The sequence below is a fragment of the Meriones unguiculatus genome, chromosome 20, assembly GCF_030254825.1.
Source record: "Meriones unguiculatus strain TT.TT164.6M chromosome 20, Bangor_MerUng_6.1, whole genome shotgun sequence".
Classification (NCBI taxonomy): domain Eukaryota; kingdom Metazoa; phylum Chordata; class Mammalia; order Rodentia; family Muridae; genus Meriones; species Meriones unguiculatus.
Genome location: NC_083367.1, coordinates 48,042,431 through 48,056,839, shown reverse-complemented (window position 1 = coordinate 48,056,839; position 14,409 = coordinate 48,042,431). Strand labels below are relative to the sequence as shown.

At 44.7% G+C, this 14,409-nt stretch overlaps 1 pseudogene; it reads left to right on the top strand.

Annotated features, from left to right (window-relative positions):
• The first annotated feature begins 6,434 nt into the window (after positions 1-6,434).
• LOC110548279 (U1 small nuclear ribonucleoprotein C-like) lies at positions 6,435-6,909 on the top strand (annotated as a pseudogene).
• Positions 6,910-14,409: the final 7,500 nt, after the last annotated feature.

Genomic DNA, 14,409 nt, shown 5'->3' with positions numbered 1-14,409 from the left:
CGTTTTCTCTGTGCTTTCAATTTATTTGTATTTTTTTCTTAACCTCTCCAGCTGTCCCGTGCTGTGTCCTCTTTATTCCTCCTGAGTTGTAAGTCCTTTCTTAATGAAATTGTAAAACCCTAAAAAACATATCTCAAGCCTTTAATCCCAGTACTAGGATGGCAGAGACTGGGGGATCTCTGTCTTTTTGTGTTGGAAGCCAGCCTGGTCTACTAGTGAGTTACAGGCCAGCCAGAGTGACATGGTAAAATTGTCTCACACACACACACACACACACACACACACACACACACACACACTATGTCTTAGATAGCCATTGGAGATCTAGATCTAACATCAGATTGACTTTTAAATTCTTTTATGTTTATTTCTAGCATTTTTTTTCTTTCTTTTCACTTTTTTGCTGCAGTAAGAAGGCAGAAACACCTTGTTTTAACCAAATGGCTAGTCATTTCACCCAACCCATCTTACTAAATAACACACACAAACACACACACACAAATATCCCTCCAGTGACTTGAGCCAAGTTGTTGGGAGACAGTATCACGGTCTGAACACTCGTGTCAATGCTGGTGTGGTAGGGCCTAGAGCCTTAGCAACACCATCTACTTCAGCCACATAGGCCCCTGTCCACCTGGAGCAGCCTTTTCCAGTGTGAGCATGGGTTTCCCTTTCATGTGGTCCACAGCCTTCTTGAAGGAGTTTGATCTCTGCCATGCCCTGAACCTTCTCCTCACAGGAAGCTCACTAGCACCTGCCTATTGACACCAGGTCCTACTTAGAAGTCAAGTAAAGCTGCTAATGAAAACATCATTTCAAAACTGACCACAGAGAATGACACTGGAAAGAATAAGACACAGTCATTTGGGTTTTTTGTTTTGTTTTGTTTTGTTTTGTCTTGTTTTTTTAGTTAATTCCAGATGTAGCAAAGTTGACAACCAAGAATAGATATCACACTGTTAAGTAAAGGTGCTTTGCTGGGGTGCCATACAGGTTGCAGGAGAGTGGCAAATGCAGTGGTTCTGGGGCTAGAGAGAGAGCTCTGCAGTGAAAAGCAGGTACTGCTCTTGCAGAGGACCCAATTTTGATTCTCAGCACCAACAGAGGGCAGTTTACAACTCCCTGTAACTCCAGCTCTAGAGGGTCCAGCAACCTCTTCTGGCCTCCTCAGGCACTGTGCTTATACTTGTCCATACACAGGAACATATGGCCAAACATATATTGAAAGAATATCTTGTGTCTGAATGAAAACTTCACCTGTCAATAATCCGATGGCCTATAGCTGGGGCAGGAAATAGGAGATGGGGCATCTAGCAGGCCAAAAGGATTCTGGGATAGAGCCAGGCACGGGAGTTTCTACCAGCAAGATGTGAGGAAGACAGACACTTGGTACCTGAACACTGGTAACCAGCCATGTGGCAGAATGTAGATTACTATAAATGGGTTATTAACTTATGAGATAGTCAGATAATAGCCTAGCTATATGGCCTAGGTATTTGTAAATAATATTTTGAGTCGCACGAGTCATTATTCCAGGAGCATAGGGATGGGAGGAAAAGTCCCCCAAACATACGTATTTTAAAATAAAGTAAGTTTAAAAAAAATACTCTAGTGGGCTAGGTGGGGATGGGAGGCTAAAAGGTGAGAGTCCCCAAGGTCAGCTCAAAGTTCCCATCCCCTACACCTTTGCCGAGTGTTCCTGCTCTGGACCAAACTCTAGAAAATGGAGCACTTTCGAAACAGAGAATTCCATGCACCTTGTTGCTTTTGAGCACATCCACCAGGTAGGAGGATGGAGAAGTTGGCTCCCAGCAAATGAGAACCTAGAGGGCCAAGGAGAGGGCCTAGAAGGGGGTTGGGGCACTCAGGCTCTGCTGATGGGAGGGTGCCTCCTGCCAGGAAGCCAGAGACGCTCAGGTACGGCACATCCCTTGGTGCATCTTCAGCATCCAAATTTTGCACATTGGATTAAGCTTTCCCATGCTTATGCTGCCTTGACAACCCTACTTCTTATCCGAGCTTATCTCTCATCCCTTCCCACTGCCTCCAACATCTTTAGCCTCAAATCCCATATCCGAATGTTGAGCCTGAATATCTGAAATGGCTTTCTTACCCAATCCCTGAACTCTCAGCTTCCTTCTGTTTCCCTCTGGTTTTGTCCCATGTGATGCCTGACCCCCGAACATGCCTCATCTCCCCCCATTTTCAGGATCCTTTATCAGTGTGCAACTGATGAACCTGCAATGACACATCGTTACCAGATCATTGCCAAAGTTAGTAGTTTAGCCTAAGGGTCACAGCCTGTCCTGTTTGCTGAATGTACAATGATACTTACGCGGCATTTCAACACTGTACAGAATAGCTTCACTGTCCTAAGAGCTCTGTTGTTCTTTTCCTATTTCTTCTTCCGGTCCTCACACATAACCCCTGACAACCATTCGTTTCCATTATGTTTTGTTTTACTATTTTCATAGACTTTCCCAGAGTGTCACATTGCTGACATGCGTGTAACCTTTTCAGATTAGTTTCTTAGACTTAGTAATGAGAATTTCAGTTTCCTCCATGCCTTTTCCTGGGTGACAGCCGTTTCCCTTTAGCATTTTTTTTTAGCACCCGCTGACTAATGTGCCACAGTTTATTTATCAGTTCACCTGCTGAAAGAATCTACGATTGTTGCCAGTTGGCAATTATGAATGAAGCTGCTGTAAACTTCTAGGTTTGGGTTTTTGTTGCAGACATGAATTTTTTATTCTTTCAGGCAAACAAGTAAGATAATTTTTACTCCTTAAGAAAATGCCAAACTGTTCTTCTAAAGTGGCTGCACCATTCTGCATTTCTTTTAGCACCGAATATGGATTCCTGCTCCCTCACATCTTTGTCAGCATTTGGTGGTATCTGTGGTTTAGAATTTGACAGGGTCTCACTATATATCACTATATAGTTCTGGCTGTCCTGGAATTCACTATGTAGAGCAGGCTGGCCTGGATATCCACCCACCTCTGCCTCCCAAGTGCTGGAATTAAAGGCATATGCCAATATAGTCTGCTTTCTTTCTTTTTATTTACTTATTTTTTTTCTTTTCCCTCCTCTTCCTCCTCCTCCTCTTCCTTCTCCTCTTTTTTGTCTTCTTTTTCTTCTTCTTCACCAAGTTTCTCATTGCAGCCCTGGTTAGGCTAGAACTTCCTATGTGGAACAGTATGGCCTTGTGAACTCAAACTCGCTAAAATCCTCATGTCTCTTTCTCCCAAGTTCTGTTATTATAGGCAGGTACTATGCCCAGCCTCTGAGCATCTTTTCATTTGTCATTCACCTATCTTCTTTGGTGAAGTGTCTGCTAAAATCTTACCTCCAGTTTTAATTGAGTCGTTGTTTTCTTACTGTTTACGTTTAAAAGTTTTGGGGGAGGGTGGGACCGGGAGGGAAGAAGGGAGGGGCTTATGGGGGGATACAAAATGAATAAAGTGTAATTAATAAAAGTTAAATAAAAAATTTTTCAAAAGAAAAAAAAAAGTTTTGTGTGTCTTGGATACAGAACTCCATCACAAACTTGCATTATGCTTTCTCCCATCCTTGGTTTGTCTTTCTGCTCACAACAGAATCTTTTCTCAGAACAGAAATATTTAACTATTATAAAGGTCAGCTTCTCAGTTCTTCCTCCTTAGTAACCTTTGAAAACTTGAATCTGAGGTTACAACCTGCTACTTCAACAACCTGTTTTGGTACAAAGACAGAGGCTGTGAGTACACGGTCATCACACTGATGACGCTGGCCACACTTTCCAGGATTTGAGGAGTCTTTGGAGGTTTTCAGAAGACCTATTGGTTACTTCCTTCACTGTTGTGACCAAATACAAGCAATCTATGATATAACTTACCTCTGACTTCTGTCAGTGACTTTTGCACTGTTTTACATAAAACCCAGATGCTCCGCCAAGAACTTGCAGTTATCCAGCCTTTCTCAGTGAAGGAGTGGCAGGGGTGGGAGGGTAGATAACAGGGCTGGAGGGGGCACAATGGGGTGCTGTTTCAAGGTGTACCCCCTGAGGAATTACATACAGATCTCATCTATAGGAGATTGCTTGTGGGAAAGGGAGAGGGAGACTGGGGAAGGGATAGAGTGAGTGGGCTCTGAGGGTAGGGGGTGGGGAAAAAGGGAGTGCCCCATGACAGGGGGGAGGGACAGAGGGAGAGAGCTGGGGGTGTGGCTGGGTTCTTTCATCCCAGCCACCCTCCCACACACACACATACCTGGTGCACCTGGCAGCCAGTAATGACGTAAGATGTTGCTAGGCCTCTGAAGGCAGGCCAGCTGAATCACCTGTCCACTATCAGCGTACCCTTAGGAACTGTCCTATAGAAAAACCCTATAGACCAGATGCCCTACTAAGGGCTTTTTCCAGCCTTTCTCAGTGCAAGGATGCTGGGAGGGATTTATCCTTTGTGAAAAGCTGACGCTTAAGTTCATCCTGTCTTACCAAGTGCCAAGTCCCCTGTTGCCATGCCACACCCCGTACATGAAACAATTCAGCCAGAAACACACTTAAACATAAAGAAAATACCCAAAGCAGCAAGATGTCTGCCCCCAAGTCAGCAGCCGGATCATGGGCGGCCAGCCTCACATAAACAAATAACCAAATAAAACCACCTTTGCCTTCACAGTAAGGAATGGTCCTCCTCCTCCTACCTCTTCTGTCTTACTTGGAAAAGCTGGGTTTATTTAAAAAAATAAATAAAGTGAAATAAAAATTGTCATGTGGTAGATGTCTTGGATCTGTGCTTTGAAGTTGAGGTAAAGGCCCTGAGCAACGTATGACATAGAAGAGAAAGGACACAGTCAAGAGGGCGTCTGCACTCGGTCTCCCTCATTACTTCATGACATGCTTTCCACATCAGACGTCTAACGGCTAATCAATCTGATTATAGCGCCATTAACCCCGCTTCCAAACCTGATTAGCCGCTCTGGTCTTGTTACTTTGAAAAATTAGTTTTAGAGTATTTTTTGTTTTCCCTCTCAATTAGGACTAATGTTAGCTAAAATGTAGTACATGGAAAGCATTATTAACATTATCATAATAAGAGCGTGCTTTCTCCATGTGAAAGCTTATGACACATTAGCCTACGATGTGTGACTCAAATCCCTTCCTTTCTAGCCCTAAGAGAAAAGTGAAATACTTGGGTGCTGTAAAGCAGTAAGAGAGGAATATTCTGTCATGAGCTGTTTTTTTTTTTTTAAATGCTCTAAGTTATGCAAAACCAAATTTATCTCCACAGGATTAGATTTAACTGGTTCAAGTCCACACAGCTGAGAAAAATACAGATTCAAACTCCCTTAAGAACCAACTTTGGAAACAGCCATCGGATGCTTACATTTGCCCATTTGAACAGTCAATGCCCTTTATGAATTAACAATGATATTTGACAGGCCTGATTTTCCTTGGAAATTATTAGATGTTCTTTTTTTTTTTTCCCAGGAGTTTAAAAAGTGTGGCAAGATCAAGGTTTTTTAATTTGCCTAAGACCTCACATAAACGTACTTATCAAAGAAAGCAGCTGGATGACCAACATGATGGCAATCTGAAGAAATCTCTAAAATTCCTAGTGGACAATAGTCTCCCTGCTTCTCTTCTTTGCCATGACACTCTGTGTGACTGATAAAAAGAGAAAAGGAGGCCATGCCAATAATTCCAGCCCTTAGGGAGCAGAGGCAGGAAGATTGTGAGCTCATGGCCAGCCTTGGCTACATTGCGCGTCTGAGGAAAACATCGACTACCTGAGACTCTATCTTTAAAAGCCAGAAAAGAAAAGACAAACATGGCTTCCACGAGCCCAGCAAGACTGGTGAAAGACTCCAGTCTCTTGTCCGGAAGCTAACTTTAGCATTTCTATTCAGAACCAGTTCTAGGGATAAAACCCTAAAGGCAAAACCTAGTGCTTTATTTAATAGAAAAATTAGTTAATAGAAAAATTAGATGTAAGCTGCTTCAGTTTACATCTTGGAACATGAAGAAACCTACCAAGAAAAAAGTTACAACCAGGAATCTAGGAAAAAAACTACTGAATATTTATAGTACTGCGTGTGTTTCTGACCAGGATTCTTTAAAGAGATGGATTCTATTCGATTGCATATATGTTTACCTGTTGGAATGTTTACAGGTGTATCTATTTGTAATTTTCATCTTGGGACAGGATCTGATTATGTTACTCACACAGCTCAAAGTCATATAATCCTCCTGCCTCAGCATCCTTAGTAGCTGAGATCACAGGCATATAGCAACATGCCAAAACTATATGTTGTGTTTTTGTTTTTTGTTTTGTTTTTATCTTTTTAACATGCAAATTTTGGGTCTTACCACATATAAAGATAGGATAGTGTAATGCCTTTCCCCTAATACTGATGGATTTGGGAACTGGATAGCCAACAGCCTGTGGAGCAGCATGCCTAAGTTTTATTGTGACTACTGTGATATCTATCTTACTCATGAATCTCTGTGAGGAAGACATACTACCATGGTAGAAACGGTAGGAATGTGAGGGACTACTACCAGAAATGGATGGAGGAGCTGGCCAGAGCCTGATTGACAGAACAACGGCTGCATTTCAGCAAGGAAAGGTACCCCCAGCTCCAGTCTCTGCTCCTCCTTCTGCAGGGGCCATGATTCCACCTCCCTACCCCCAGTCTCCCGGGTCCTCCTCGTCCTGGCGTGGTGCCTGCACCCCACATGGGAGGCTCTCCATGATGCCAACGATGGGCCCTGCTCCTCCTGGGATGATGCCCACAGCTCCTGCTTCTGGAATGAGGCTGCCCACGGGAGGCCACTATGCCCACGATTCCTGGGCTGCCAATGATGAGACCTCCTTCTTGCTCTATGACAGTGCCTCCTCGCCTGACATGACTCATCCAGACAGATAAGGGCAGATCAGCTCTTTATCAGTTTTGTATTTCTTATTCTGTTTCCCCAGGAGACCACGGTGTTGAACCTGAGTGTTTTCTAGCTGCATGATGAGAATAACAGAAGAGTTTTAGAGGGGAGAAGTAGTATTTTTAAAAAGTACAGTTTTCGCTTATATTGTAAAATGTGAAAATAAAATTGTCAGCTGTTTTAGCTTGTTTTTTTTTTTTTTTTTAAATGATGGATGCCAGCAACCAGCACAAAGCTGCAGGAATGAAAATGCTCTCAACTTTTCTGCCCAGAACACAAGGCTGACAGGGTGAAGTAAGTGTAAGAGTTGATATCCAGCTAGGGATGGTTCACACCTCTAATCCCAGCTCTTAGGAGGCTGAGACCTGAGGCTCAAGAGCTTAATGTCAGAGGCCTGGAGAGATCTCTCAGTGATAAAGATAACTTGCTGTTCTCGGAGAAGACCCAAGTTCAATTCCTACCACCCACATGGTGGCTCATGACCATCCCTAACTCCAGTTCTAGGGCATCTAATGGCTTATCCTGATGTCCTTGGTACCAGACATGCACCTGGCTCATCTAAAGTCAACAAATCATTTTAAAAATTACTTTAAGGCTAGCCTGTGCTACAGTGAGTTCAAAACCAGGTTCCTACAAGTTAGAGTTACAAGCATAAACCACCATTCCAGGCTGGACACCAACTCCTACATTTGTGTCAACCTATGTGACAAGACTGTCTAAAAAACAAACCAAAACCAAAACAAACAAACAAAACCCCAAGGACAGAGAATGTAGTTCAGTGGCTGATCACTTGTGAGCACTTGTCTGGCGTACACAATGCTCTCTGCATTCAATCCCCAGCACTGGTAGGAAAGAAAAGAAGGGGTGCTTGTAGAGGGAAGGGGGAGAGAGAGAGAGGTGGAGTAGAGAGAAAAAGAGTGGGTGTCCAGAGGTGAAAATTAAAGATACCTGAGAACCTGGCAGCACAGAATAGCCATAAGGCTTGCTATCCACTGGAAATGGCAGTCTGTCTCTAGAGAATGTAAGAGCTGATACATGAAGAAAATGTCTGTGGCCACAGCTGGTAGAACCTTCCTAGCTTCCCCGTAACTCTTAGGACCTTAAGCCGGAGACAGGAGAATCAGCCTAAGTAGCTTTCACCTAAGCCATCCACTCTGTTGACTTCATCCTCCGTAAGTGCTAACAGAGAGACAGAGGGGCAAAGGGATGGATAGGGGCAGGAACAGGTTGTGTATCAATACCGGGGGGATGAATAAGTTATCACAGACTTCATGGTTTAACATAAGAAGAACTTATTTTCTCCTAGATCTGGAAGCCAGGGGGTTAAAAATCAAAGCACCAGTACAGTGTGCCCTATGCAGGGACACTAGAAGAGAGCCTTCCACACTTCCTCAGCATCAAACGGCTATCAGCATTCATGTGGCTGGCATCATACCCTCTGTCTCCATCAAGGTCCTTTTTCATCATCTGTCTACCTCTGCCATTCTCCTATAAAAATGCTGTTGTTTCATTTAGGGTCCACCCTGATAACTCAAAAGTCTTAATATCCATAATTCGACCATATCTGCAAGTGACCTGAGGTTGGGAGGGATCAACGGGCAGTTTCACATTCTATAAGGGCATATTTGAACATCATGTCATAAAAAAAATAATCTGCATTGTAAATAGTTCAACACGGGCGTGCTAATAATGGTTTGTTTGTTCTGACATCATCCCAGTCCAGGTGACACCAAGGAAGGACTGCAAAGCTTAATGGCTTTGGGAGTATGCAAACCTAGCTGCTAGAGAGAGAGAGACAATCTTTGAGGGAGCGTTCGGGAACATAAGAGGAGAGGCACCAATACCATGAATGTCAGAGGCAAGGCTGACTACCTGACCACAGGGCCAAGACTAGCCTTTTCGATGTCTGGCTGCCTCTGCTGCTGTTCTCTGCATTAGCCCGCCGGCAGGCCTCTCGCTCTTCTCGGATGGCTAGTCCCTGAGCAAAGCTCAGTTTACAGACTCAATCCCTGTCTCTTTTCAGTGTCGCTTCTGTGACAAGCAGCTGAAACGCCCCTATCCTGGTTAAGCAAAGCCATTTCTCCAAATGACCCTCCTCTAGCCCCCACGGGCCCAAACATACCCATGCAAGAAAACACTCACACACGTTAGATTTAAACACGTAAAGCTAAAAGGGGATTTTTGAAGAATTCTAGTGGTGCAAACTTTATTATCAAAACAGAGTTCCAATCTGCTGGTGTATTCCTCTGTGTCAAAACGCCACCCAAGGCCTCCCACGTACCCGCATGTTTGCTCTGGCCGGATTACCCCTTTTGCTCTCGCACAGGGCTATCCTGCACACACCTCAGCGTGTTCCGCTGGCTTCGCTGGATCATCTTTCATTTCCATCACTCTTCCCCGCAGCAAGAACTAACGCATCCCCGTGTCTCCATTTACACAGTCTGGTGGTACCTGTTAGTGCTTGTTGAATGTGTGGATGAACGTACGGTGAAGATCTTGTTTTATGTATGCTTGGCTGGAATGCCACCCAATAACACTCCAAATAAAACATTTAGTCCCAAAGGGCTTATTTTAACCCAGAAGTAAGAGTAACCTGAAATGTACTTATCCTGACACCTGGAAATGGAATACCAATAGCTTAGCTTGCTAACGTCAATCAGGACACTTAAAAGGAGGCAGCCTGAATCCTGGTTTGCCTTTATTTGGGTTATTGTCTATCCACTTCCCCAGGATCTAGTCTCTAGCAAGTAACGCCAAGTATCAAAAGGAGGAAAGACAGGGTAGAAAGGAAAGTCCTCGCTCGGTAACTCCAGGCTTTACTTGGTGTGCTGGGGAAACCTGGACTTAGAGTTACTCATTTAAATTCCAGTGTTGCTCTGAGGGGAAGCATCTGCTCCCAGCTGTCCCTAACAATCCAAGCTCTTCTGGACATCCGCGCTGAGCCTGAGAGCCCTGAGAACCTCCTTCTCCAAAGTTCTCACCACCTAGTAACCTCATTTGGTTTTGCAAAAGCCTTTGAACTTCCTCTAAGTCTTCTATTGAAATACTCCCCAAAGTAGAAGAGTATGAACAATGAGTTATTCTAAGAAAGCCCAAGCGTACCCCACAGCTGCCCGCAGGGCCAGAGAGTCACTGAAATTTTATAGGTTTGTTATTGGTGGGTTTGTTTTGTTTGCTGAGACAGAAGCTCTCCCAATAGCCTCAGCTGGCCTCAAACTCTTAATCCTCCTCCTTCATCCTTTTGAATACTGGGATTTCAGGCACAATCACAACCAACTAGAAGTCTAGTTTTAGTTCTCCATGGCATTGAAGACATTCAGACGCATGCTACATTCTACTCCTTGATGCATCTACTTATTTTAAAAATGTAATTTTCTCCTAAGACGTCTGAGGGAAACTGTTGCTCACTATTTCCTTGAGCTGTAGGTTCTGGGTGGCCCTGTACCACTGAGGCCTGAAGGAGCGTGCTTATTGGAGGCGGGCGCCTTAGTGAAAACAGATTTCAGATGAGCATTCACAGGCAGGCAGGGCCCACACAACCTATAAGCCTCGTTCGCTCTCTGTTCTCTCGCTGACAATGGTGAGCTGCCCCCTCCAGCCGTGGGCACCGTTCAGCTAGAGCAGGACAGCGACCCAGCTTTAATAAGCCGAAGCTGGGGGCACTTTGCGGAAGCATTACCGAACATTAGAGAACCACAGAGAACAAAGAAACACGGATAGTCTGTTTGGGAGGCGGCAGCCTGATCGGACGATAACTGGTTTGTTGTAGACCTTGGACTGTTCTGGTCTCCACGGTGACCCACGGTCAGCTTCAGCCATTCCAGTCCCAGATGAAAGCCAGACCACGAACATCCTCAGACCTGGTATCTCAGGAGGGCCCCAAAAGCCTCCGGAGTGAAATTGCAGAGGACTCCGAAGACCACGCCCTTAGTGGCCTGGTCTCTCTGCTCTTCCCGAGCCCTCTCTCCTGGGATACCTTCCAACACTGGGTCACAGGGAGATGGAAGTAGCTGGCAGCATCATAGCGAGCCCCTCCCCTCTGAGCCCCTCGGAGCCCCTCGGAGCCCCTCTGAGCTCCAGACTGCAGGCCGGAAACAGCTGCAAGGCCGGAGGAAGCTGTCCTCGAAGAAGAAGAAGAGCGTGGACTGGGTCCTAGACATATGCATGAATGTATGTCTGTGTATGTCAGAGCATGCTCAGGCGAGTGTGCATGTGCGTTTGTGTACGTATGCATGTGTGTAGACAGAGTGTCTTTCTCAATAACTTCTACGCTTTTTTTTTTTTTTTCTTTCAGGCAGGTTTTCTCACTGAACCTGGATCTCATTGGTTTGGACAGGCTGGCTAGTCAGTGAGTTTCAAGGTTTCCCAGCTCTGGGGGCTAGAGACGCAGACCGCCATGTACTAGTGAGCACCAAGCTTCTTCCATTTGGTGCTGGGGATCCGAACTCAGGTCCTAGCACTTATACCTCAGGCATATTACCGACCGACCCATCCCCCACCGTCCATCCCCTCCACCACTGCCCCCCTCCCCCAGTCCCTGGATAGTTAACCTTTGGTTGGATTGTATCTCAGGAATTGGGAAGGTTTCCAGTGATTAGAAAGAGCTACTCTGGCACACACAACCTCTGGCAATGGTGAGCTGCCCCCTCCAGCTGTGGGCACAGTTCAGCCAGTGCAGGACAGGCTAGATCTCTGCCGCAGCAGCACGAAGCTTCAGGCATCACTGCGCAGGAGCTGGGCAGAGAAGGCACCATCTTGGAGGGAAACAGCTTCCTGGTGCCTCTGAGATTCCATGTAGTGGTGGGCAGGCGTCTTTTCAGGGTCTCTCTACAGACCATGCTCCGAACCCCTGGATTACTGGAAGTTCCTCCCTGTTGTTATAATTTAGAGCAGAGGTTAAGACTCTTCTGCTTACTTCTCAGACCCAGCTCCAAAGCAAGCTCACACTCATTCTCATACTGACAGAAAACGCATCCCTGGTCTCCTTCTTATCCGTAGTCTTTTATCTTCTCACTGTTGCCCACTTGTTTTCTGGTTTTTTTTTTTTTTTTTTTTTTTTTTTTTTTTTTTTTTTCCTTACTAGAAACCTCTTATCTCTTTGCCATCCTGAATGTTTTTTTCTAAGGAAAGAAAGCCAGCTTTCACTTTTGAGCAGTTACCAAAAAACGTCCCCAAGTCACATGGGTGTGTCTCCTTGGGAACAGAGCTGGGGAGTGCTGCTGGGTGGGGGCGGGGCGGGGGTGGGGTAGGGGTGGGGGTGGAGGGTGGGTGTCAGCAAGCCTTTCTTGGCAAAGGTGATGTAGACATCAGGCCTGGACTAACCAGGTTGGAGAAAGTCAAGAGGTCCCAGAATGTCCTTCCAGACAAGACCTATCATTGACACAGCTCTCAGAGATGGTTCTTTGGCAATGATTAGTATGAACTCTGTCAAATGCTGGTTTGAATTACAAATGAGGATGAACTACCTGTTCTACCTTACCAAAGGCAAATGTTAACCTGACAGACAAATTCCTGTCACCCGAACTAGTGGCCATAGGTTTGATTGGAGCTTGGGGGGCGTTAGCAGATAAAAGTCAGATAATTTGCTGAATGTTCAGGTGTTCTAGGATAAATAATGCTTTACAAAGATTTGCAGAGTAGAAACTTGAAAGAATCCTTGCTAGCATAAATGTAAACCTTATGCATTTCATGAAGAATGCTTTACCCGACCTTCAGGTTATGACTAATACATAAAGCTTGACTTCTTAATTAGAAATCAGACAGAGGTGCAGTAAGGTACTGACACTAAAATTTAAATCTAGAAAGATAAGACAGGATGAGGAAAGACAAACACACTTCCCACAGAAGCATAAACTATATAAACTTGCTTTTTAACAATCTGCAGATAAAGTTGATATTCGTTTGCCTAGTCGCATTAAATTAAATTGATATTTTATTTTGAGACAGCATTTTGCTCTGTGGTTCACACCGAGTGCTTGAACCTATGCTTAAATCATGCTTGGCCTATCTTTCACTGAACTCTAGGAATAGAGGAGTGTGGAGTCCTAGGCCCACCTCTATATTTTTATTTTAAACATTTAAAGAAGTTATGACCAAAATGCACAAAATACCCTTGGTAAAACAGTTTGACAGCAGGCAAAATGAATGCGTCAAGCAGTTGGACCAATACTAACAGCTTAGTAAACAAACAAACAAAATGAAACATATTACCAACCCTCTTTCTGTAATATTTCAGGCAGCTGCAATTAAAAATTACATATGTTTTAGGAATAGTTGCAATAAAAATCAAGGAACTGAAAAGCATGAATAGGTGGGGTAGAGGTAGTTCTAAAGACTTTTTGACAGTATCTTCTTAGACTTAAAATCTTATTTTAAGATTTAAGATAGGCAAGGCAACAAAGAAAAAGGACAAAGATTGGCTAAGTCAAGAAATATATATATCTCACTGAGTTTTTAGCTCTCTCCCTGAACAGATGCTTCCTCAATCCTATCATATGTCTCAAACTACAACCTTGGCCTGCATGTGTGGAAATTAGACAAGAAGCAGAGGAAAGAGGAAATTACACCCCTAGGAGCTAAGAGGAACTAAGAGGAACTCATTATCTACTCCAGTCCATTGTAACTCTGGCCGGTCCCCTCTGTGCCACTCCGTGCCTCCGAACTGCCACCATCTCTTCAGTGAGCAAGGACTTTAACTGACATTTCACCCCTACATTTGTGCTGAAACAGGCAGTACACTGGTAAGTGTGTCTAGAAATAAAGCTGGCGGAAGTCCTAAAGTGTGTCGCTTTTCCTAGGGCGAATACTGCTGCTATGCTCAGGCTCAAGTTACCCTTGTGAGACCACCACAGAGCAGAGCTGGGAAGTGACGTCCGCACTCACGAGCTGGACGGAGCTGGCCCCCTCATACCACTAACTAAAAACGTTTTCTTTCTTACACTTTCTTATTATCTGACTGAACAAATCTAGAACTGGCCGTAATTTTTCATACGTGCCTCTTTCTGCAGTTTCAAAAATTATAAAAATAATATGACTCACTTCCTCCAGTTTCTAGTGGGAAGCAAAGTACAGTGGATAGAGCTTCTCAATCATGTCAGTCCTGCTTCCTTTGACCCCATTCCTTCCTCCCATGTCGGGTCTTCACCCCTTTCTCATTGTAAAGGCACGATCCCACCAGAGGGCTCAAGCCCAGGGGAACAGCACGTGGGAGTCTGGGAAATATAGAGATGCACTCCTGTTGGTGGTGAGATGGACTGTGTGCGCAATCAATGCCAGCCTGGCCAACAGCAAGACATGGAGGAAGGGTGGAAGGAGGGAGGGGGAGGAGGGAGGGGGAGAGGAAGGGTAGACCATATTAACATTGAGGTCCAGCATGCACAGCTCTACTTGTAAAGGGTTCTGTTTGTGCTTAGCAGCCCCTCTTAGGTAACAGGTCCTCCTTGGTGACAGACTCTATACAAGAGTGAGCCCTTGATCGTGAAGGACTGGCA